The sequence below is a fragment of the Salmo salar genome, chromosome 04 (genome assembly GCF_965601325.2).
Source record: "Salmo salar chromosome 04, fSalSal1, whole genome shotgun sequence".
Classification (NCBI taxonomy): domain Eukaryota; kingdom Metazoa; phylum Chordata; class Actinopteri; order Salmoniformes; family Salmonidae; genus Salmo; species Salmo salar.
The window spans coordinates 9,094,107-9,118,485 of NC_138294.1; positions in this window are offsets into that span (position 1 = coordinate 9,094,107).

The window sequence follows — 24,379 nt, forward strand, 5'->3', positions numbered from 1 at the left end:
GTGTGTGTGTGTGTGTGTGTGTGTGTGTGTGGGATAGTGTGTGTGTGTGTGTGTGTGTGTGTGGGAGAGTGTGTGTGTGTGTGGGAGAGTGAGTGTGTGTGTGTGTGTGTGTGTGTGTGGGATAGTGTGTGTGTGTGTGTGTGTGTGTGTGTGTGTGTGTGTGTGTGTGTGCGAGAGTGTGTGTGAATAAAGTTGCATTAGGTGTCATTGAGGATGGGATAATTGAAACCCGCGGCATGGAGCGACAGGGATAAGATGCTGCAAAGCCTCCTGGGTAGTCTTCGCTGCTCTGCTTTAAATGCCCCTGATACTCTAACACCAGTGGAGGACGGGGAGTGTGTGTGCAAACTTGTGTCAAAATCTGTTTGTGTGTGTGCCTGTATCTCTCTCTCTCTCTCTCTCTCTCTGTGTGTGTGTGTGTGTGTGTGCGTGTATCAGTGTGTGTGCGTGTGTGTGTGTGTGTGTGTGTGTGCGCGAATGTGTGTGCGAGTGTACCTCCGCATATTTCTTTTTGTGCGAGTGTGTATAAGAAATGATACAATATTCTCAATAGGATTCCATATCCTATGTACACCAGTACGTCCTGGGAGAGACAGTCAGTGTGGCTGAAAGAGGAGTTTTGTACTGTCAGACTAATATACCCTCTATGGAATTCTTCTGCTTTTAATATCCACAATAGAATATCTTACCACATACAGTTGAAGTGGGAAGTTTACATACACCTTAGCCAAATACATTTAAACTCAGTTTTTCACAATTCCTGACATTTAATCCTAGTGAAGATTCCCTCTGTTAGGTCGGTTAGGACCACCACTGTCACTCCCTGACCTGAGAGAGACGGTTTGTTTCTCTATGTGGTTAGGTCAGGGTGTGGGGTGGGCAAACTATGGTGTCTATTTCTTTGTGTTGAGCCGAGTATGGTTCCTAATCAGAGGCAGCTGTCTATCGTTGTCTCTGATTAGGAACCATACTTAGTCAGCCTTTCCCCCTACCTGTAGTTGTGGGATCTTATTTGTGTACTGCTTGTTAAGCCTGCAAGACATGACGGTCGTTATCATTGTTTATTATTTTGTTTGTAGTGTTCTGATTTATAATAAATACAAAGATGAACACTCACCACGCTGCACCTTGGTCTACTCCTTTGGACGATCGTGACAACCACTATATTTTAAGAATGTGAAATGTCAGAATAATAGTAGAGAGAATGATTTATTTCAGCTTGTATTTCTTTCATCACATTCCCAGTGGGTCAGAAGTTTACATACACTCAATTAGTATTTGGTAGCATTTCCTTTAAATTGTTTAACTTGGGTCAAACATTTCGGTTAGCCTTCCACAAGCTTCCCACAATAAGTTGGGTAAATTTTGGCCCATTCCTCCTGACAGAGCTGGTGTAACTGAGTCAGGTTTTTAGGCCTCCTTGCTCGCACATTCTTTCTCAGTCCATCCCACAAATGTTCTATAGGACTGAGGTCAGGGCTTTGTGATGGCCACTCCAATACCTTGAATTTGCTGTCCTTAAACCATGTTGCCACAACTTTGGAAGTATGCTTGAGGTCATTGTCCATTTGGAAGACCCATTTGCGACCAAGCTTTAACTTCCTGACTGATGTCTCGAGATGTTGCTTCAAAAATATCCACATAATTGTTCTACCTCATAATGCCATCAATTTTGTGAAGTGCACCAGTCCCTCCTGCAGCAAAGCACCCCCACAACATGATTCTGCCACCCCCGTGCTACACGGTTGGGATGGTGTTCTTCAGCTTGCAAGCCTCCCCCTTTTTCCTCCAAACATAACGATGGTCATTACAGCCAAACAGTTATATTGTTGTTTGATTAGACCAGAGGACATTTCTATAAAAAGTACGATCTTTGTCCCCATGTACAGTTGCAAACCGTAGTCTGGCTTTTTTTATGGCGGTTTTGGAGCAGTGGCTTCTCCCTCGCTGAGTGGCCTTTCAGGTTATGTCGATATAGGACTCGTTTTACTGTGGATATAGATACTTTTGTAGCTGTTTCCTCCAGCATCTTCACAAGGTCCTTTGCCATTGTTCTGGGATTGATTTGCACTTTTCGCACCAAAGTACATTCATCTTTAGGAGACAGAACGCGTCTCCTTCCTGAGCGGTATGACGGCTGCATGGTCCCATGGTTTTTATAGTAGCATACTATTGTTTGTACAGATGAATGTGGTACCTTCAGGCATTTGGACATTGCTCCCAAGGATGAACCAGACTTGTGGAGGTCTACAATTTATTTTCTGAGGTCTTGGCTGATTTCTTTCGATTTTCCCACGATGTCAAGCAAAGAGGCACTGAGTTTGAAGGTAGGCCTTGAAATACATCCACAGGTACACCTCCAATTGACTCAAATGATGTCAAATTAGCCTATCAGAAGCTTCTAACGCCATGACATAATTTTCTGGAATTTTCCAAGCTGTTTAAAGGCACAGTCAACTTAGTGTATGTAAACTTCTGGCCCACTGGAATTGTGATACAGTGAATTATAAGTGAAATAATCTGTCTGTAAACAATTGTTGGAAATGCACAAAGTCGATTGCCACCGACTTGCCCAAACTATAGTTTGTTAACAAGAAATTTGTGGAGTGGTTGAAAAACAAGTTTTAATGACTCCAACCTAGGTGTATGTAAACTTCCGACTTCAACTGTATACAGACCACATATTCCATAGTCACAGGGCTTCACACAGAAGTTGTACATACCGAAGTGTGTGTGTGTGTGTGTGTGTGTGTGTGTGTGTGTGTGTGTGTGTGTGTGTGTGTGTGTGTGTGTGTGTGTGTGTGTGTGTGTGTGTGTAAAAGACAAGGGGCTGCATTTATCAAAGGTGAACACGCACCAAAAAATCCTAAGCCCTTGCGTGCTCCAGTTTTCCTGCAAAGGTTGGTATTTATCATTTTGAACTTGATGGTAAAGTATGTGTATCTCCACACACACAGGTCCGACCATGTGTACGCACAACTTCTAGTGGATGATCAGTTGTATTGCCAGCAAATATTGTTATTTTGGGGGGAAATGGAAGTGTTTGATGCACAGAAATTATAATAATGGTAGGATAATGAAATCCTTCAAATGTAATTCTAATGATTAAACAGATGCATTTACCATTGGTAAGATGATCACATACCAGCATGTCGTCTAATATGTTTCTTCTCCTTTTATTATAAACTGTAGGTCTGAATCCTGATCATATTGCAGGACATGTCTCATTTCATTATAAACTGTAGGTCTGAATCCTGATCATATTGCAGGACATGTCTCATTTCATTATAAACTGTAGGTCTGAATCCTGATCATATTGCAGGACATGTCTCATTTTATTATAAACTGTAGGTCTGAATCCTGATCATATTGCAGGACATGTCTAATTTTATTATAAACTGTAGGTCTGAATCCTGATCATATTGCAGGACATGTCTCATTTTATTATAAACTGTAGGTCTGAATCCTGATCATATTGCAGGACATGTCTCCTTTTCTGACATAACTTGTTTATTCCTGCTAAACAACGAATATTATGCTGCCATTTATCAAATCGCTCATTCAGTACCCAAGCATGCTCAAAAGTAAATACACTGTTAGCCTATTTAAAACCCATTACAGTCTTTAAGCCCTGTCTAAGCTGGAAGAGGGGGAGGGGGGATTCTACTAAGATATATGGAATTGTTTTAAGAAGGTCATACCAACGATCAATTTGCTATTTGATTCGAATTTAATAAAATAGAAACATTTCAAATAATTATTTGATATAAAAAATATTTACTTTACTTCTATTAGCCCATAGAAACACATTGAATAACAGATAGTCCTTACTGCTATTAGCCCATAGAAACACATTGAATAACAGATAGTCCTTACTGCTATTAGCCCATAGAAACACATTGAATAACAGATAGTCCTTACTGCTATTAGCCCATAGAAACACATTGAATAACAGATAGTCCTTACTGCTATTAGCCCATAGAAACACATTGAATAACAGATAGTCCTTACTGCTATTAGCCCATAGAAACACATTGAATAACAGATAGTCCTTACTGCTATTAGCCCATAGAAACACATTGAATAACAGATAGTCCTTACTGCTATTAGCCCATAGAAACACATTGAATAACAGATTACTGCTATTAGCCCATAGAAACACATTGAATAACAGATTACTGCTATTAGCCCATAGAAACACATTGAATAACAGATAGTCCTTACTGCTATTAGCCAATAGAAACACATTGAATAACAGATAGTCCTTACTGCTATTAGCCCATAGAAACACATTGAATAACAGATAGTCCTTACTGCTATTAGCCCATAGAAACACATTGAATAACAGATAGTCCTTACTGCTATTAGCCCATAGAAACACATTGAATAACAGATAGTCCTTACTGCTATTAGCCCATAGAAACACATTGAATAACAGATAGTCCTTACTGCTATTAGCCCACAGAAACACATTGAATAACAGATTACTGCTATTACCCCATAGAAACACATTGAATAACAGATAGTCCTTACTGCTATTAGCCCATAGAAACAAATTGAATAACAGATTACTGCTATTAGCCCATAGAAACACATTGAATAACAGATTACTGCTATTAGCCCATAGAAACACATTGAATAACAGATTACTGCTATTACCCCATAGAAACACATTGAATAACAGATAGTCCTTACTGCTATTAGCCCATAGAAACACATTGAATAACAGATTACTGCTATTAGCCCATAGAAACACATTGAATAACAGATAGTCATTACTGCTATTAGCCCATAGAAACACATTGAATAACAGATAGTCCTTACTGCTATTAGCGCATAGAAACACATTGAATAACAGATAGTCCTTACTGCTATTAGCCCATAGAAACACATTGAATAACAGATAGTCCTTACTGCTATTAGCCCATAGAAACACATTGAATAACAGATAGTCCTTACTGCTATTAGACCATAGAAACACATTGAATAACAGATAGTCCTTACTGCTATTAGCCCATAGAAACACATTGAATAACAGATAGTCCTTACTGCTATTAGCCCATAGAAACACATTGAATAACAGATAGTCCTTACTGCTATTAGCCCATAGAAACACATTGAATAACAGATAGTCCTTACTGCTATTAGCCCATAGAAACACATTGAATAACAGATTACTGCTATTAGCCCATAGAAACACATTGAATAACAGATAGTCCTTACTGCTATTAGCCAATAGAAACACATTGAATAACAGATAGTCCTTACTGCTATTAGCCCATAGAAACACATTGAATAACAGATAGTCCTTACTGCTATTAGCCCATAGAAACGCATTGAATAACAGATAGTCCTTACTGCTATTAGCCCATAGAAACACATTGAATAACAGATAGTCCTTACTGCTATTAGCCCACAGAAACACATTGAATAACAGATTACTGCTATTACCCCATAGAAACACATTGAATAACAGATAGTCCTTACTGCTATTAGCCCATAGAAACAAATTGAATAACAGATTACTGCTATTAGCCCATAGAAACACATTGAATAACAGATTACTGCTATTAGCCCATAGAAACACATTGAATAACAGATAGTCCTTACTGCTATTAGCCCATAGAAACACATTGAATAACAGATTACTGCTATTAGCCCATAGAAACACATTGAATAACAGATAGTCATTACTGCTATTAGCCCATAGAAACACATTGAATAACAGATAGTCCTTACTGCTATTAGCGCATAGAAACACATTGAATAACAGATAGTCCTTACTGCTATAAGCCCATAGAAACACATTGAATAACAGATTACTGCTATTAGCCCATAGAAACACATTGAATAACAGATAGTCCTTACTGCTATTAGCCCATAGAAACACATTGAATAACAGATAGTCCTTACTGCTATTAGCCCATAGAAACACATTGAATAACAGATAGTCCTTACTGCTATTAGCCCACAGAAACACATTGAATAACAGATTACTGCTATTACCCCATAGAAACACATTGAATAACAGATAGTCCTTACTGCTATTAGCCCATAGAAACAAATTGAATAACAGATTACTGCTATTAGCCCATAGAAACACATTGAATAACAGATTACTGCTATTAGCCCATAGAAACACATTGAATAACAGATAGTCCTTACTGCTATTAGCCCATAGAAACACATTGAATAACAGATTACTGCTATTAGCCCATAGAAACACATTGAATAACAGATAGTCATTACTGCTATTAGCCCATAGAAACACATTGAATAACAGATAGTCCTTATTGCTATTAGCACATAGAAACACATTGAATAACAGATAGTCCTTACTGCTATAAGCCCATAGAAACACATTGAATAACAGATTACTGCTATTAGCCCATAGAAACACATTGAATAACAGATAGTCCTTACTGCTATTAGCCCATAGAAACACATTGAATAACAGATAGTCCTTACTGCTATTAGCCCATAGAAACACATTGAATAACAGATTACTGCTATTAGCCCATAGAAACACATTGAATAACAGATAGTCCTTACTGCTATTAGCCAATAGAAACACATTGAATAACAGATAGTCCTTACTGCTATTAGCCCATAGAAACACATTGAATAACAGATAGTCCTTACTGCTATTAGCCCATAGAAACGCATTGAATAACAGATAGTCCTTACTGCTATTAGCCCATAGAAACACATTGAATAACAGATAGTCCTTACTGCTATTAGCCCACAGAAACACATTGAATAACAGATTACTGCTATTACCCCATAGAAACACATTGAATAACAGATAGTCCTTACTGCTATTAGCCCATAGAAACAAATTGAATAACAGATTACTGCTATTAGCCCATAGAAACACATTGAATAACAGATTACTGCTATTAGCCCATAGAAACACATTGAATAACAGATAGTCCTTACTGCTATTAGCCCATAGAAACACATTGAATAACAGATTACTGCTATTAGCCCATAGAAACACATTGAATAACAGATAGTCATTACTGCTATTAGCCCATAGAAACACATTGAATAACAGATAGTCCTTACTGCTATTAGCGCATAGAAACACATTGAATAACAGATAGTCCTTACTGCTATAAGCCCATAGAAACACATTGAATAACAGATTACTGCTATTAGCCCATAGAAACACATTGAATAACAGATAGTCCTTACTGCTATTAGCCCATAGAAACACATTGAATAACAGATAGTCCTTACTGCTATTAGCCCATAGAAACACATTGAATAACAGATAGTCCTTACTGCTATTAGCCCACAGAAACACATTGAATAACAGATTACTGCTATTACCCCATAGAAACACATTGAATAACAGATAGTCCTTACTGCTATTAGCCCATAGAAACAAATTGAATAACAGATTACTGCTATTAGCCCATAGAAACACATTGAATAACAGATTACTGCTATTAGCCCATAGAAACACATTGAATAACAGATAGTCCTTACTGCTATTAGCCCATAGAAACACATTGAATAACAGATTACTGCTATTAGCCCATAGAAACACATTGAATAACAGATAGTCATTACTGCTATTAGCCCATAGAAACACATTGAATAACAGATAGTCCTTATTGCTATTAGCACATAGAAACACATTGAATAACAGATAGTCCTTACTGCTATAAGCCCATAGAAACACATTGAATAACAGATTACTGCTATTAGCCCATAGAAACACATTGAATAACAGATAGTCCTTACTGCTATTAGCCCATAGAAACACATTGAATAACAGATAGTCCTTACTGCTATTAGCCCACAGAAACACATTGAATAACAGATTACTGCTATTACCCCATAGAAACACATTGAATAACAGATAGTCCTTACTGCTATTAGCCCATAGAAACAAATTGAATAACAGATTACTGCTATTAGCCCATAGAAACACATTGAATAACAGATTACTGCTATTAGCCCATAGAAACACATTGAATAACAGATAGTCCTTACTGCTATTAGCCCATAGAAACACATTGAATAACAGATTACTGCTATTAGCCCATAGAAACACATTGAATAACAGATAGTCCTTACTGCTATTAGCGCATAGAAACACATTGAATAACAGATAGTCCTTACTGCTATAAGCCCATAGAAACACATTGAATAACAGATTACTGCTATTAGCCCATAGAAACACATTGAATAACAGATAGTCCTTACTGCTATTAGCCCATAGAAACAAATTGAATAACAGATAGTCCTTACTGCTATTAGCGCATAGAAACACATTGAATAACAGATAGTCCTTACTGCTATTAGCCCATAGAAACACATTGAATAACAGATTACTGCTATTACCCCATAGAAACACATTGAATAACAGATAGTCCTTACTGCTATTAGCCCATAGAAACACATTGAATAACAGATAGTCCTTACTGCTATTAGCCCATAGAAACACATTGAATAACAGATAGTCCTTACTGCTATTAGCCCACAGAAACACATTGAATAACAGATAGTCCTTACTGCTATTAGCCCATAGAAACACATTGAATAACAGATAGTCCTTACTGCTATTAGCCCATAGAAACACATTGAATAACAGATAGTCCTTACTGCTATTAGCCCATAGAAACACATTGAATAACAGATAGTCCTTACTGCTATTAGCCCATAGAAACACATTGAATAACAGATAGTCCTTACTGCTATTAGCCCATAGAAACACATTGAATAACAGATAGTCCTTACTGCTATTAGCCCACAGAAACACATTGAATAACAGATTACTGCTATTACCCCATAGAAACACATTGAATAACAGATAGTCCTTACTGCTATTAGCCCATAGAAACAAATTGAATAACAGATTACTGCTATTAGCCCATAGAAACACATTGAATAACAGATTACTGCTATTAGCCCATAGAAACACATTGAATAACAGATAGTCCTTACTGCTATTAGCCCATAGAAACACATTGAATAACAGATTACTGCTATTAGCCCATAGAAACACATTGAATAACAGATAGTCATTACTGCTATTAGCCCATAGAAACACATTGAATAACAGATAGTCCTTACTGCTATTAGCGCATAGAAACACATTGAATAACAGATAGTCCTTACTGCTATTAGCCCATAGAAACACATTGAATAACAGATAGTCCTTACTGCTATTAGCCCATAGAAACACATTGAATAACAGATAGTCCTTACTGCTATTAGCCCATAGAAACACATTGAATAACAGATAGTCCTTACTGCTATTAGCCCATAGAAACACATTGAATAACAGATAGTCCTTACTGCTATTAGCCCATAGAAACACATTGAATAACAGATAGTCCTTGCTGCTATTAGCCCATAGAAACACATTGAATAACAGATAGTCCTTACTGCTATTAGCCCATAGAAACACATTGAATAACAGATTACTGCTATTAGCCCATAGAAACACATTGAATAACAGATAGTCCTTACTGCTATTAGCCAATAGAAACACATTGAATAACAGATAGTCCTTACTGCTATTAGCCCATAGAAACACATTGAATAACAGATAGTCCTTACTGCTATTAGCCCATAGAAACACATTGAATAACAGATAGTCCTTACTGCTATTAGCCCATAGAAACACATTGAATAACAGATAGTCCTTACTGCTATTAGCCCACAGAAACACATTGAATAACAGATTACTGCTATTACCCCATAGAAACACATTGAATAACAGATAGTCCTTACTGCTATTAGCCCATAGAAACAAATTGAATAACAGATTACTGCTATTAGCCCATAGAAACACATTGAATAACAGATTACTGCTATTAGCCCATAGAAACACATTGAATAACAGATAGTCCTTACTGCTATTAGCCCATAGAAACACATTGAATAACAGATTACTGCTATTAGCCCATAGAAACACATTGAATAACAGATAGTCATTACTGCTATTAGCCCATAGAAACACATTGAATAACAGATAGTCCTTACTGCTATTAGCGCATAGAAACACATTGAATAACAGATAGTCCTTACTGCTATAAGCCCATAGAAACACATTGAATAACAGATTACTGCTATTAGCCCATAGAAACACATTGAATAACAGATAGTCCTTACTGCTATTAGCCCATAGAAACACATTGAATAACAGATAGTCCTTACTGCTATTAGCCCATAGAAACACATTGAATAACAGATAGTCCTTACTGCTATTAGCCCACAGAAACACATTGAATAACAGATTACTGCTATTACCCCATAGAAACACATTGAATAACAGATAGTCCTTACTGCTATTAGCCCATAGAAACAAATTGAATAACAGATTACTGCTATTAGCCCATAGAAACACATTGAATAACAGATTACTGCTATTAGCCCATAGAAACACATTGAATAACAGATAGTCCTTACTGCTATTAGCCCATAGAAACACATTGAATAACAGATTACTGCTATTAGCCCATAGAAACACATTGAATAACAGATAGTCATTACTGCTATTAGCCCATAGAAACACATTGAATAACAGATAGTCCTTATTGCTATTAGCACATAGAAACACATTGAATAACAGATAGTCCTTACTGCTATAAGCCCATAGAAACACATTGAATAACAGATTACTGCTATTAGCCCATAGAAACACATTGAATAACAGATAGTCCTTACTGCTATTAGCCCATAGAAACACATTGAATAACAGATAGTCCTTACTGCTATTAGCCCACAGAAACACATTGAATAACAGATTACTGCTATTACCCCATAGAAACACATTGAATAACAGATAGTCCTTACTGCTATTAGCCCATAGAAACAAATTGAATAACAGATTACTGCTATTAGCCCATAGAAACACATTGAATAACAGATTACTGCTATTAGCCCATAGAAACACATTGAATAACAGATAGTCCTTACTGCTATTAGCCCATAGAAACACATTGAATAACAGATTACTGCTATTAGCCCATAGAAACACATTGAATAACAGATAGTCCTTACTGCTATTAGCGCATAGAAACACATTGAATAACAGATAGTCCTTACTGCTATAAGCCCATAGAAACACATTGAATAACAGATTACTGCTATTAGCCCATAGAAACACATTGAATAACAGATAGTCCTTACTGCTATTAGCCCATAGAAACAAATTGAATAACAGATAGTCCTTACTGCTATTAGCGCATAGAAACACATTGAATAACAGATAGTCCTTACTGCTATTAGCCCATAGAAACACATTGAATAACAGATTACTGCTATTACCCCATAGAAACACATTGAATAACAGATAGTCCTTACTGCTATTAGCCCATAGAAACACATTGAATAACAGATAGTCCTTACTGCTATTAGCGCATAGAAACACATTGAATAACAGATAGTCCTTACTGCTATTAGCCCATAGAAACACATTGAATAACAGATAGTCCTTACTGCTATTAGCCCATAGAAACACATTGAATAACAGATAGTCCTTACTGCTATTAGCCCATAGAAACACATTGAATAACAGATTACTGCTATTAGCCCATAGAAACACATTGAATAACAGATAGTCCTTACTGCTATTAGCCCATAGAAACACATTGAATAACAGATTACTGCTATTAGCCCATAGAAACACATTGAATAACAGATAGTCCTTACTGCTATTAGCCCACAGAAACACATTGAATAACAGATAGTCCTTACTGCTATTAGCCCATAGAAACACATTGAATAACAGATAGTCCTTACTGCTATTAGCCCATAGAAACACATTGAATAACAGATAGTCCTTACTGCTATTAGCCCATAGAAACAAATTGAATAACAGATTCACCACATGGAACAACAGAGTCCCAGAAAAGTGAAGTGTTTGTCCTATATTTGAGGGGTATAAGACAAATCATGGAACATGTGTTGTTTGTTTTTTACGTGCATTTAACCTCTTTTTGGTTGTCACACAGTCTCCATATTTACTTCCATTCATTTTTTCAACTGGTCCCGGGGAACTTCAGACGAGTCTTGTAAAGCTTGTGGGCGTCCTAGATCATAACAACCTGTACGTGTTCCTGAGAGACTCACCTTTCCATAGTGGGGTCATGTTAGTGTGTCCTAGATCATAACAACCTGTACGTGTTCCTGAGAGACTCACCTTTCCATAGTGGGGTCATGTTAGTGTGTCCTAGATCATAACAACCTGTACGTGTTCCTGAGAGACTCACCTTTCCATAGTGGGGTCATGTTAGTGTGTCCTAGATCATAACAACCTGTACGTGTTCCTGAGAGACTCACCTTTCCATAGTGGGGTCATGTTAGTGTGTCCTAGATCATAACAACCTGTACGTGTTCCTGAGAGACTCACCTTTCCATAGTGGGGTCATGTTAGTGTGTCCTAGATCATAACAACCTGTACGTGTTCCTGAGAGACTCACCTTTCCATAGTGGGGTCATGTTAGTGTGTCCTAGATCATAACAACCTGTACGTGTTCCTGAGAGACTCACCTTTCCATAGTGGGGTCATGTTAGTGTGTCCTAGATCATAACAACCTGTACGTGTTCCTGAGAGACTCACCTTTCCATAGTGGGGTCATGTTAGTGTGTCCTAGATCATAACAACCTGTACGTGTTCCTGAGAGACTCACCTTTCCATAGTGGGGTCATGTTAGTGTGTCCTAGATCATAACAACCTGTACGTGTTCCTGAGAGACTCACCTTTCCATAGTGGGGTCATGTTAGTGTGTCCTAGATCATAACAACCTGTACGTGTTCCTGAGAGACTCACCTTTCCATAGTGGGGTCATGTTAGTGTGTTGTCCAAACGGTTCTGACACTACAGACAGAAGTTGGAAGTTCATCTGTATTGTCTTCAGACCAGTCCCAAAATGCTTGTGGGAGTCGTAGAAGAACGGGGAGCACTACCGGGTTCGTGAGAGTCTCCACTTCCTTCCCATAGAGGGGTCCTTCCCATAGAGGGGTCCTTCCCATAGAGGGGTCCTTCCCATAGAGGGGTCCTTCCCATAGAGGGGTCTTCCCATAGAGGGGTCCTTCCCATAGAGGGGTCCTTCCCATAGAGGGGTCCTTCCCATAGAGGGGTCCTTCCCATAGAGGGGTCCTTCCCATAGAGGGGTCCTTCCCATAGAGGGGTCCTTCCCATAGAGGGGTCCTAATAGTCAGTAGGCCAAACCGTTCAGAGGCTACAGATGATTTTGTGAGAAGACCGATTGTCGGGATGTCTCATGATCTGACAAGCACCGCTCTAGCTCTGCCTTCTATACATAGACTTGGCCATAAATGGAACACTAGCCACTTTAATAATGTTTACATATTTTGCATTACTCATCTCATATGTATATACTGTATTCTATTCTACTGTATCTTAGTCTGTGCCGCTCTGACATTGCTCGTCCAAATATTTATATATTCCTAATTCCATTCCATTACTTTAGATTTGTGTGCATTGTGTGTATATGTTGTGTAATTTGTTAGATATTACCGCGCTGTTGGAGCTAGAAACACAAGCATTTCGCTACACCCGCAATAACATCTACTAAACACGTGTAAAATTCGATTTCATTTCATTTGACCTTTCACCGCAGATGCAGAGGTGCGACATCAGCGGATGCCGTGGATTGAGACGCATCCAAAACAACAATAAAACCCAGATATCTCTGGCGTAAACTGACTGATTTCTATAGGCATCTTAGTATTATGCTAATGACATGGACTCTAGGGGGTCAAAATAATTGACGGTATGGGAATGCTCCAGTATTAGTATTTGACAGGAGCGAGACATCACAGCCACAGCCACATTTCATATCAGAGATCTGTACCAAGGCAGGAGACAGAAACAAAATCATCTATTGACAAACTAAATATTGAACAACAGTGTGTCTTTGGAATGGACGTGTGGGCTGCAGGCAGCACATACTTTAACCTGTTGGAAAGGACAATGAATCTTGCAGAGTGCCTGGTCTAGTGATTGACACCCACTATAGGCCAGTGGTACATCTGCCACTCTGACAGTGATTGGCACCCACTATAGGCCAGTGGTACATCTGCCACTCTGACAGTGATTGGCACCCACTATAGGCCAGTGGTACATCTGCCACTCTGACAGTGATTGACACCCGCTATAGGCCAGTGGTACATCTGCCACTCTGACAGTGATTGACACCCACTATAGGCCAGTGGTACATCTGCCACTCTGACAGTGATTGGCACCCACTATAGGCCAGTGGTACATCTGCCACTCTGACAGTGATTGGCACCCACTATAGGCCAGTGGTACATCTGCCACTCTGACAGTGATTGGCACCCGCTATAGGCCAGTGGTACATCTGCCACTCTGACAGTGATTGACACCCGCTATAGGCCAGTGGTACATCTGCCACTCTGACAGTGATTGACACCCGCTATAGGCCAGTGGTACATCTGCCACTCTGACAGTGATTGACACCCGCTATAGGCCAGTGGTACATCTGCCACTCTGACAGTGATTGACACCCGCTATAGGCCAGTGGTACATCTGCCACTCTGACAGTGATTGACACCCGCTATAGGCCAGTGGTACATCTGCCACTCTGACAGTGATTGACACCCACTATAGGCCAGTGGTACATCTGCCACTCTGACAGTGATTGACACCCGCTATAGGCCAGTGGTACATCTGCCACTCTGACAGTGATTGACACCCGCTATAGGCCAGTGGTACATCTGCCACTCTGACAGTGATTGGCTTATTTCTCTGTTTCCTCTTGATCCTTGTCTTCCTCTAATGCCTTTGATCCTGTTTCACGGCAGCCAATGAACACATTTCAGTCAGAGTGGGTGTGTCAGCTGGTTGAAGGTGTTACTGCTGGGATGAGGCAGCCAATGAACACATTTCAGTCAGAGTGGGTGTGTCAGCTGGTTGAAGGTGTTACTGCTGGGATGAGGCAGACAGTTAATCATTAAAATTCACTGTTAATTTCATTGTTCTGTCTTTATGCCATTTTCTATACTTCTGAGTTCCCAGGCCCCCCCTCCCACACACACACACACTGTCATACTACTTGAGACATGATTTGTGGTGAAGTGGTGGGAGGTATGAACTGTAGGAGGGGGGAAAGGGTGTGTGTGTGTGTGTGTGTGTGTGTGTGTGTGTGTGTGTGTGTGTGTGTGTGTGTGTGTGTGTGTGTGTGTGTGTGTGTGTGTGTGTGTGTGTGTGTGTGTGTGTGTGTGTGTGTGTGTGTGTGGTGATAATGGTATTTCTGGATGAATCCCAAGTTATTATTGTGTAAATCAGCCTGGCTTTCCAGCCCTCTATAGCCAGGATGTTATAGTTACAAACAGCAGCCAGTACATTACAGGCGTATCCATATAAAAATGACATGAATATGGATAGGAAAGATTGAAGAGGGGAGAGAGAGAGAGAGAAAGAGACGGAGAGAGAGAAAGAGAGAGAGAGGGAGGGAGAGAGAGAGAGAGAGAGAGAGGAAGGAGAGAGAGGGAAGAAGAGAGAGAGAGAGGAAGAGAAGGAGCGAGAGGGAGAGAGAGAGGAAGAGAAGGAGAGAGAGGGAGAGAGAGAGGGGGAGAAAGCGATGGAGGAGGAGAGGAGAATGGATTCGCACGGTAGCGCAGTATTTACTATCGAAAACCTTTCACCACAATTGGCAGCAGATGGAAATGGCCCACTACACTTCCTGAGTGGTTAAAAGCTACTGGCGAAACTGACCAATCAGGTCTCAGACTCTAACTGTTCTCTAAAATGCCATGGAATCTAAGCTGCACTTTCAGACTAAAACATATATGTCTCAAATGGCACCCTATTCCCTATGGGCCCTGTTCAATAGTAGTGCACTATATATAGGGAATAGGGCTCTGGTCAACACTAGAACACTATATAGGGAATAGGGCTCTGGTCAACATTAGTTCAAACTGAGAAGCAGAGACATCTTCTCAGTTTTAAATCAAATTTCCTGCAATTCTATAACTTTGCCTTGACTTATGACATGTTAATGATATGTGAGTAAGAGTGACTAACAAAACCAATGGGAGCTTCCTGGAGGTCAGGGCCCCTGGGCCCGTCCCTGAATGCCTGGTCGGCAGTCTGCCATAATTACTACACATTTCGATAGTTGGCTTGACTAATTTACCAATCCAAAACTTGTTAGCTGACATAGCTAATTAAGTGACTGACAAAACCAAATGTTGAAATGTCACCTTGTGTATTCACCTATTCTAACTCTCAACAATAAGTTGAGACCCCAACAGGGTCACTTTTAACTGCATCCAGACTGAGTCATTACCTGCAACCAGACTGAGTCATTACCTGGACCCATTCTGAGTCAATACCTGCTCACAGATTGAGTCATTACTTGCATCCAGTCAGTACTGCTCTGGTATAATAATAGTACTGCTCTGGTATAATATAGTATTACTCTGGTATAATATTGTACTGCACTGGTATAATATAGTACTGCTCTGGTATAATATTGTACTGCTCTGGTATAATATAGTACTGCTCTGGTATAATATAGTACTGCTCTGTAATAACAAAGTTCTGCTCTGGTATAATATAGTACTGCTCTGGTATAATATAGTACTGCTCTGGTATAACATAGTACTGCTTTGGTATAATATAGTACTGCTCTGGTAATAGATATGAATGCTTTTATAACATAGTACTGCTCTGGTATAATAAAGCCTAGTGCCAATCTGGCATAATATTGTACTGCTCTGTTATAATATAGTACTGTTCTGGTATAACATAGTATTGCTCTGGTATGATATAGTACTGCTCTGGTATAACATAGTAATGTTCTGTTATAAAATAGTACTGTTCTGGTATAATAAAGCCTAGTGCTGCTCTGGTATAATATAGTACTGCTCTGGTATATAGTATTACTCTGGTATAACATAGTACTGCTCTGGTATAATATAGTACTGCTCTGGTATAATATAGTACTGCTCTGGTGTAATATAGTACTGCTCTGGTATAATATAGTACTGCTCTGGTATAATATAGTACTGCTCTGGGATAACATAATAATGATCTGGTATAATATGGTACTGCTCTGGTATGGTATAGTACTACTCTGGGATAACATAGTATTGCTCTGTTATTAAATAGTAGTACACTGGTATGATATTGTACTGCTCTGATATAATATAGTACTACTCTGGTTTAATATAGTACTGCTCTGGTATAATATAATTCTGCTCTGGTATAATATAGTACTGCTCTGGTATAATATAGTACTGCTCTGGTATAATATAGTACTACTCTGGTATAATATAGTACTGCACTGGTGTAATATAGTTCTGCTCTGGTATAATATACTACTGCTCTGGTATAACATAATACTACTCTGGTATAATATAGTACTACTCTGGTATAATATAGTACTGCACTGGTGTAATATAGTTCTGCTCTGGTATAATATACTACTGCTCTGGTATAACATAATACTACTCTGGTATAATATAGTACTACTCTGGTATAACAAAGTATTGCTCTGGTATAATAAAGCCATCGTATAACAGGAAACAGAAAACACAAAGAGGAGAAGAGAGGAGAAGGAACCAGCGTGAGGTGGTATTGTCTGGTTCGAGAGAGAGAGCGAGAGAGAGAAAGAGGGATGCAGAGGAGAGGAGAGGAGTGGAGAGGAGAGGAGAGGAGAGGAGAGGAGTGCAGAGGAGAGGAGAGGAGAGGAGAGGAGAGGAGAGGAGAGGAGAGGAGAGGAGAGGAGAGGAGAGGAGAGGAGAGGAGTGCAGAGGAGAGGAGAGGAGAGGAGAGGAGAGGAGAGGAGAGGAGAGGAGAGGAGTGCAGAGGAGAGGAGAGGAGAGGAGAGGAGAGGAGAGGAGAGGAGAGGAGAGGAGTGCAGAGGAGAGGAGAGGAGAGGAGAGGAGAGGAGTGCAGAGGAGAGGAGAGGAGAGGAGTGCGAGAGGAGAGGAGAGGAGAGGAGAGGAGAGGAGTGCCAGCGTGAGGTGATATTGTCTTGGTGTTCAGTAACAAGAAGAACAAAATGACCTGGACAGAAAACAGAGAGAGTTGAGAGGAGAAGAGATGAGAGGTTGTCATTTTTTTTTTTTGGGGGGGGGGGGGGGGGTTACTGGAGGACTCACACACTGCACAGCTTGACACCCCCACACACACACACACACACACACACACACACACACACACACACACACACACACACACACACACACACACACACACACACACACACACTGCACAGCATGACACACACACACACACACACACACACACACACACACACACACACACACACACACACACACACACACACACACACACACACACACATACACACACACACACACACACCTCTCACAGCACAGCAGCATATCAGACAGCCGAGGCCTCTTTTCTTGTTTCCTGTCTGAGGTGTGTTGTCAGCTAACAGTAGGGGATAGAAGTTGGGAGAATGAATGTGTGTGTGTGTGTGTCATGCTGTGCAGTGTGTGTGTGTGTGTGTGTGTGTGTGTGTGTGTGTGTGTGTGTGTGTGTGTGTGTGTGTGTGTGTGTGTGTGTGTGTGTGTGTGTGTGTTTGTGTCCTCCACTGAAACCTGTTTAGAAGGGCCTAGTTGTTTTCTTATAGTTCCTCACTGTGCAACTAAAGTGCTCTCTGTCTGTCTGGTAGAATGTGTGTGTGTCCATGGGGGGCCACCTGATTGGTCAGTGAGAGACACTAAAATAGTCCATTTGGCACAACGGATCTACTGATAGTTAGAGAACATTCGATGGACACACACACACACACACACACACACACACACACACACACACACACACACACACACACACACACACACACACGGAAGGTCACACACTGATGGACACACACACACGGATGGACACACACACAAACACACACACAAACACACACACACACGGATGGACACACACACACACACACACACACACACACACACACACACACACACACACACACACACACACACGGATGCACACACACACACACACGGATGGACACACACACACACACACGGATACACACACACACACACACACACACACACACACACACACACACACACACACACACACGGAAGGTCCACACACTGATGGACACACACACACAGATGGACACACAGATGGACACACACACACACACACGGACGGATACACACACACACACGGACGGACACACACACACACGCATGGAAGGTCACACTCTGATAAACACGCACCCACACGGATGGACACACACACACACACACGACACACACACAGTTACCATAGGTAAAGACATTATTTTACAAACTGATTCAGAACCCCAACCCCCAGTAGTCCTCAGACTAGTTAAATCACTATAGAAACATGGAAACAAGCCTTTCAACACCAGAGTGAGTTTGTGTCAAAGCTTTTGAACAGGAGAGGTGCTTCGGAACAGCTGTGCCTTGATAGAATATAAACAAAACACACACAGATGGGAAAGTTCAAATAAAGGATTTTAAATGGAATTGAATTAATTGATTGAGTTCATTCAAAAGTTTTGATGCTCTTTTCTGACGAAAAATGTCACTGTTCTCCTTTTCACAACGTAAGTAGGCTCCTGTCAGCTCAGGGAATTCGTTCAAGATTCACTTCGAAAGTTGACGTCCGTCACTAAGGGCAACGGCGAGCGCTCTTACCTTCAAGTAGGCTTGGGTTTTGCTTGGGCGTTGTGGACGGGGAAGGAGGAAGCCCTGGCTCCAACGGGTCACCTGTTCCATCCTGGTGCTCGGCACTGGTTTCAACCCTATCTCATGAACCCTTCATTTAACCCTGGAATGAAATGCAGGAGGAGACACAGCAGGAGGAGACGCAGCAGGAGGAGACGCAGCAGGAGGAGACGCAGCAGGAGGAGACGCACCAGGAGGAGACGCAGCAGGAGGAGACGCAGCAGGAGGAGACGCAGCAGGAGGAGACGCAGCAGGTGGAGACGCACCAGGAGGAGACGCACCAGGAGGAGACGCAGGAGGAGGAGACACAGCAGGAGGAGACACAGCAGGAGGAGACGCAGCAGGAGGAGACGCACCAGGAGGAGACGCAGCAGGAGGAGACACAGCAGGAGGAGACGCAGCAGGAGGAGACGCAGCAGGTGGAGACGCAGCAGGAGGAGACGCACCAGGAGGAGACGCACCAGGAGGAGACGCAGCAGGAGGAGAAGCACCAGGAGGAGACGCAGGAGGAGGAGACACACCAGGAGGAGACGCAGCAGGTGGAGACGCAGCAGGAGGAGACGCACCAGGAGGAGACGCACCAGGAGGAGACGCACCAGGAGGAGACACAGCAGGAGGAGTCACAGCAGGAGGAGACGCAGCAGGAGGAGACACAGGAGGAGGAGACGCAGCAGGAGGAGCAACCCAGGGGTGTCTAATACATCTAGAAATTTGACGTTTGGAGCAACGTGGATAAACGTCAGAATCTGAAGTCTAATTTTTCAAACCATGAGATCTAGTTGGTCAGAGACAGAAACGGACAGATGGAGTGACCGTTGTTCGCACGCACGCACGCACACACACACACACACACGCACACACACACGCACGCACGCACGCACGCACGCACGCACGCACGCACACACACACACACACACACACACACTCACGCCCACACAAACCCAGACAGACAGACTCACAGACACACCACCCGCTCCCACCCGCTCACAGACCACACAGACACACACACACCAGACACACGCACGTATCTCAAGGGAAGACTACAAGTCCCAGCTGACACTTCTCTCCTCTCTTATGCCACTAATGGATCGCACATTGCTGTTGCCGTGGAGGTGTTTCCCCCTTTTCCCTTCGAAAGAAACATCCACTTTTTTTCTCTTTTCTCTTTTCTGCACATCCCTCGTCTTTCTCCAGTTCATGCCTCCCTCGCTTTATCTCTTTCTCCAGTTCATCCCTCCCTCGCTTTCTCTCTTTCTCCAGTTCATGCCTCCCTCGCTTTATCTCTTTCTTCATTTCATGTGTTTTCTTCTTCTTGTGTTACGGCTGGGGAAACAAGGAGAGGACAACCACAGAAGACAGAGGAAACAGAAACCAGGTTTGCTGGGGAGAGATAAAGAAGGGGAACAAATGAAAAAAGCTGATAGGCGTGAAAATGGAGCTGTGGCGTGGAGCGGAGAGGAGGAGAGGAAGGAGAGATGAGAAGAGATGTGGATGGGGGGTGGAGAGGCGTGAACTCAAGGTGGCGTGAACGAGGGATCGGTTTCACCTGGAGCAGGTAGAGAGAGAGAGAGATGGATGGAGATAGAGGGAGAGAAGTTGCTGAGCGAGCAGTGCTGTTGAACGACAGAACAGAGGAAAGAAATGAAGAACAGTCGTAGATTTATGGAGACGTGAAGAGGACATGAGGTGCCTGTCTGTCGCTCTGTTGTGTGTGTGTGTGTGTGTGTGTGTGTGTGTGTGTGTGTGTGTGTGTGTGTGTGTGTGAAACCAAAAAGAAACATTTAGGTAGTTTAAAGGATCCCAGTCCTATTCTTTGTCAGCCTAATACATATATGATGATCCTATCATCTCTGACAATGAAGAGAGAGATTACAATTCCTGACAGCTCCATCCCATTACCAGGTATGATCTTTCTGTGATGGACAGATCATACAGAGAGAGAAAGTAACGCCCTCGTTTCACCTTCAATCATCCTTCTCTCCCTCCCTCTTTCTTTCCCCTCAGGCAGATATCTAACATCACTCCAGGCCTCCCTGAATCCTAACCTCGGTGCCACAGAATAGTTCAGAGATTTGACATGTTTGTATTTTTGTTTACTGACCTTGAAGGCAGTCTGTAGATGAAATTTGATACATGCTAAAATGGGGGAATTGACCCAAACATGCAAATGTTGTTTATTTTTTGCAGTGGCTAGGTTAACAAAACCAAAGTGTAGATGGTCACTTCCTGTCTCCAGACTCCTGTCAAGTTAAGTAAACAAGTAGCATATCCTATTTTAAGGAAACAAACAATGAAATATGTCACATTTCTGAACTATTCATTTATCCATTATAATGAACAGTAGTCCACCAAATAAGGAATAGGGTTCCATTTCGGAAGCCAAAAAATGTTTAGCCTCTAGTGGCCACTCCATCACACTCCCCTTCACTGACCTGTGGCCCTCCGGCTGATGCATTGTGGGATGGGGTCAAGGAAGTGACTGGCTCTATGATTAATATCAGGGTACAGGGCTGCCCTCTCCATCGTTCACACACACACACACACACACACACACACACACACACACACACACACACACACACACACACACACACACACACACACACACACACACACACACACACACACATGCACCCTCTCTGTGTTGTAAAGGTGAACAAGTCAGCCTAGTTGGGAGGTGTCATTATGGGGTCCTTCCACCGTCCAACCTGCTCCTCTAGGGAGTCCATCAATCAGCCTGTCTCAAACTGACACTAAACTAAACCGCCAGCAGACTTAGCCTAGTCTGGGCTGGACTCTCCTCCTTCTCACTGTCTCTCTCTCTCTCTCTCTCTCTCTCTTCCTGTCTCCTCACACTGTCTCTCCATCCCTCTCTCTCTCTTTTCCTGTCTCCTCACACTGTCTCTCCATCCCTCTCTCTCTCTCTCACCCTCTCTTGCTCTCCACACATCTCTCTCTCTCTCTCTCTCTCTCTCCTTACACCCTCTCTCTTGTTCTTCTTACGCCTTCTCTCTCTGTCTCTCTTTTTCTACCGCCCTACCTTTCAAATCAAATCAAATGAAATGTAGCAGTCACATATGCATATTTATCAGATGTTATTGGGGGTGTAGTGAAATACTCTGTATCTCTCTGCCTCCTCCCTCTCCATTAACTTTCTCTCCATGTGCTCCATGTTTCTTTCTCCAAATGCATGGAGCACATTGAGTACATAGTTACTCACTATTTATGGAACCTGCCATTAACTCCAAACATACAACCTGTTCTAGATCACATATGTTCACTCTGACTCTCTCTCTCTCTCTCTCTCCCTCTCTCGCTCTCAGAGAGATGTCCTACCTATATCCCCCTACAGCAATCCTCATACTTTAAAGAATGAGAGGGACAGAGAGCGAGAAAGAGAGAGAGAGTTAATCAGGAGACAGACCCTGAAACAGGCCGTGTTAATGAAATCAGGAAGGGTCTAATTTGCGGCAGTGGGATGCAGAATAAGTCATGACACCGTTTATGAAGTTCAGACAGGAGAGTGGATCTCTCTCGCCTAGTTTCAGTGGTCCAATTAGAGTCTGCTTTAATTTGTGACCCTGTGGTTCATTCACCCGATAGACTGAAGACGAATTAACATACGGCAGCAAGAGAGAGATAGAGAGAGAGGAGAGGAGAGGAGAGGAGAGGAGAGGAGAGGAGAGGAGAGGAGAGGAGAGGAGAGGAGAGGAGAGGAGAGGAGAGGAGAGGAGTGGAGAGGAGAGGAAATTAAGGCAGAGAGTGTGTGAGTGAGAGAGAAAGAGAACGTGTTCCATTTCTGGGACAGCCAAGTGTACGCCGTCTTGTACCACACACGCAAAAACACACCAACATTCTCAACCTTTCTCCTCTCCCTGACTGACTGTCTATCTCTCTCTCTCCTTTAGGCTTTTCCCTTTCCACTCTTTTTCAGCAGTCAATCACCCCTCTTTGTCTGATCTCCTGAGTCTCCTCTGGTTCAGCCTTTGATAAGAATAGCCTACTCCCTCTTATGTCACTCAAAACACATGCAGACACACAGCCCCACCTCCTCCCCTCGCCCTCTGGTCTCCTCTCCTTTCCTCCCCTCTCCTCGGCTCTCCCCTTAATAAAAATGCTAATTGAAACAGAGTCTGCCAGGTATGTGTGTGTGTGGCCACTGGAGGCTCGTCAGTCAGCCACCGGAGTGTGTGAGGCTCGGCAGGGAACGTCATTAATTTTGATCTGTTCTGACTAGTCAACTGTAACTTTACAAATAACAGACCCTTGGCAAACACACACACACACACACACACACACACACACACACACACACACACACACACACACACACACACACACACACACACACACACACACACACACACACACACACACACACACACACACACACACGTCAGAGACACACACACACGCCAGACAAGCACACGCATGCCAGACGCACACACACGGTACACACACACACAAACATGCCAGACACATACACACACACGAGAAGAGACGCACACACACACACCACACAGTCACACTCTGCATAATAATCAGACAGACATAATATTATTATTATGCAGAGAGGCAGAGTGAGGAGCATCTACAATGACTGTGTGTGTGTGTGTGTGTGTGTGTGTGTGTGTGTGTGTGTGTGTGTGTGTGTGTGTGTGTGTGTGTGTGTGTG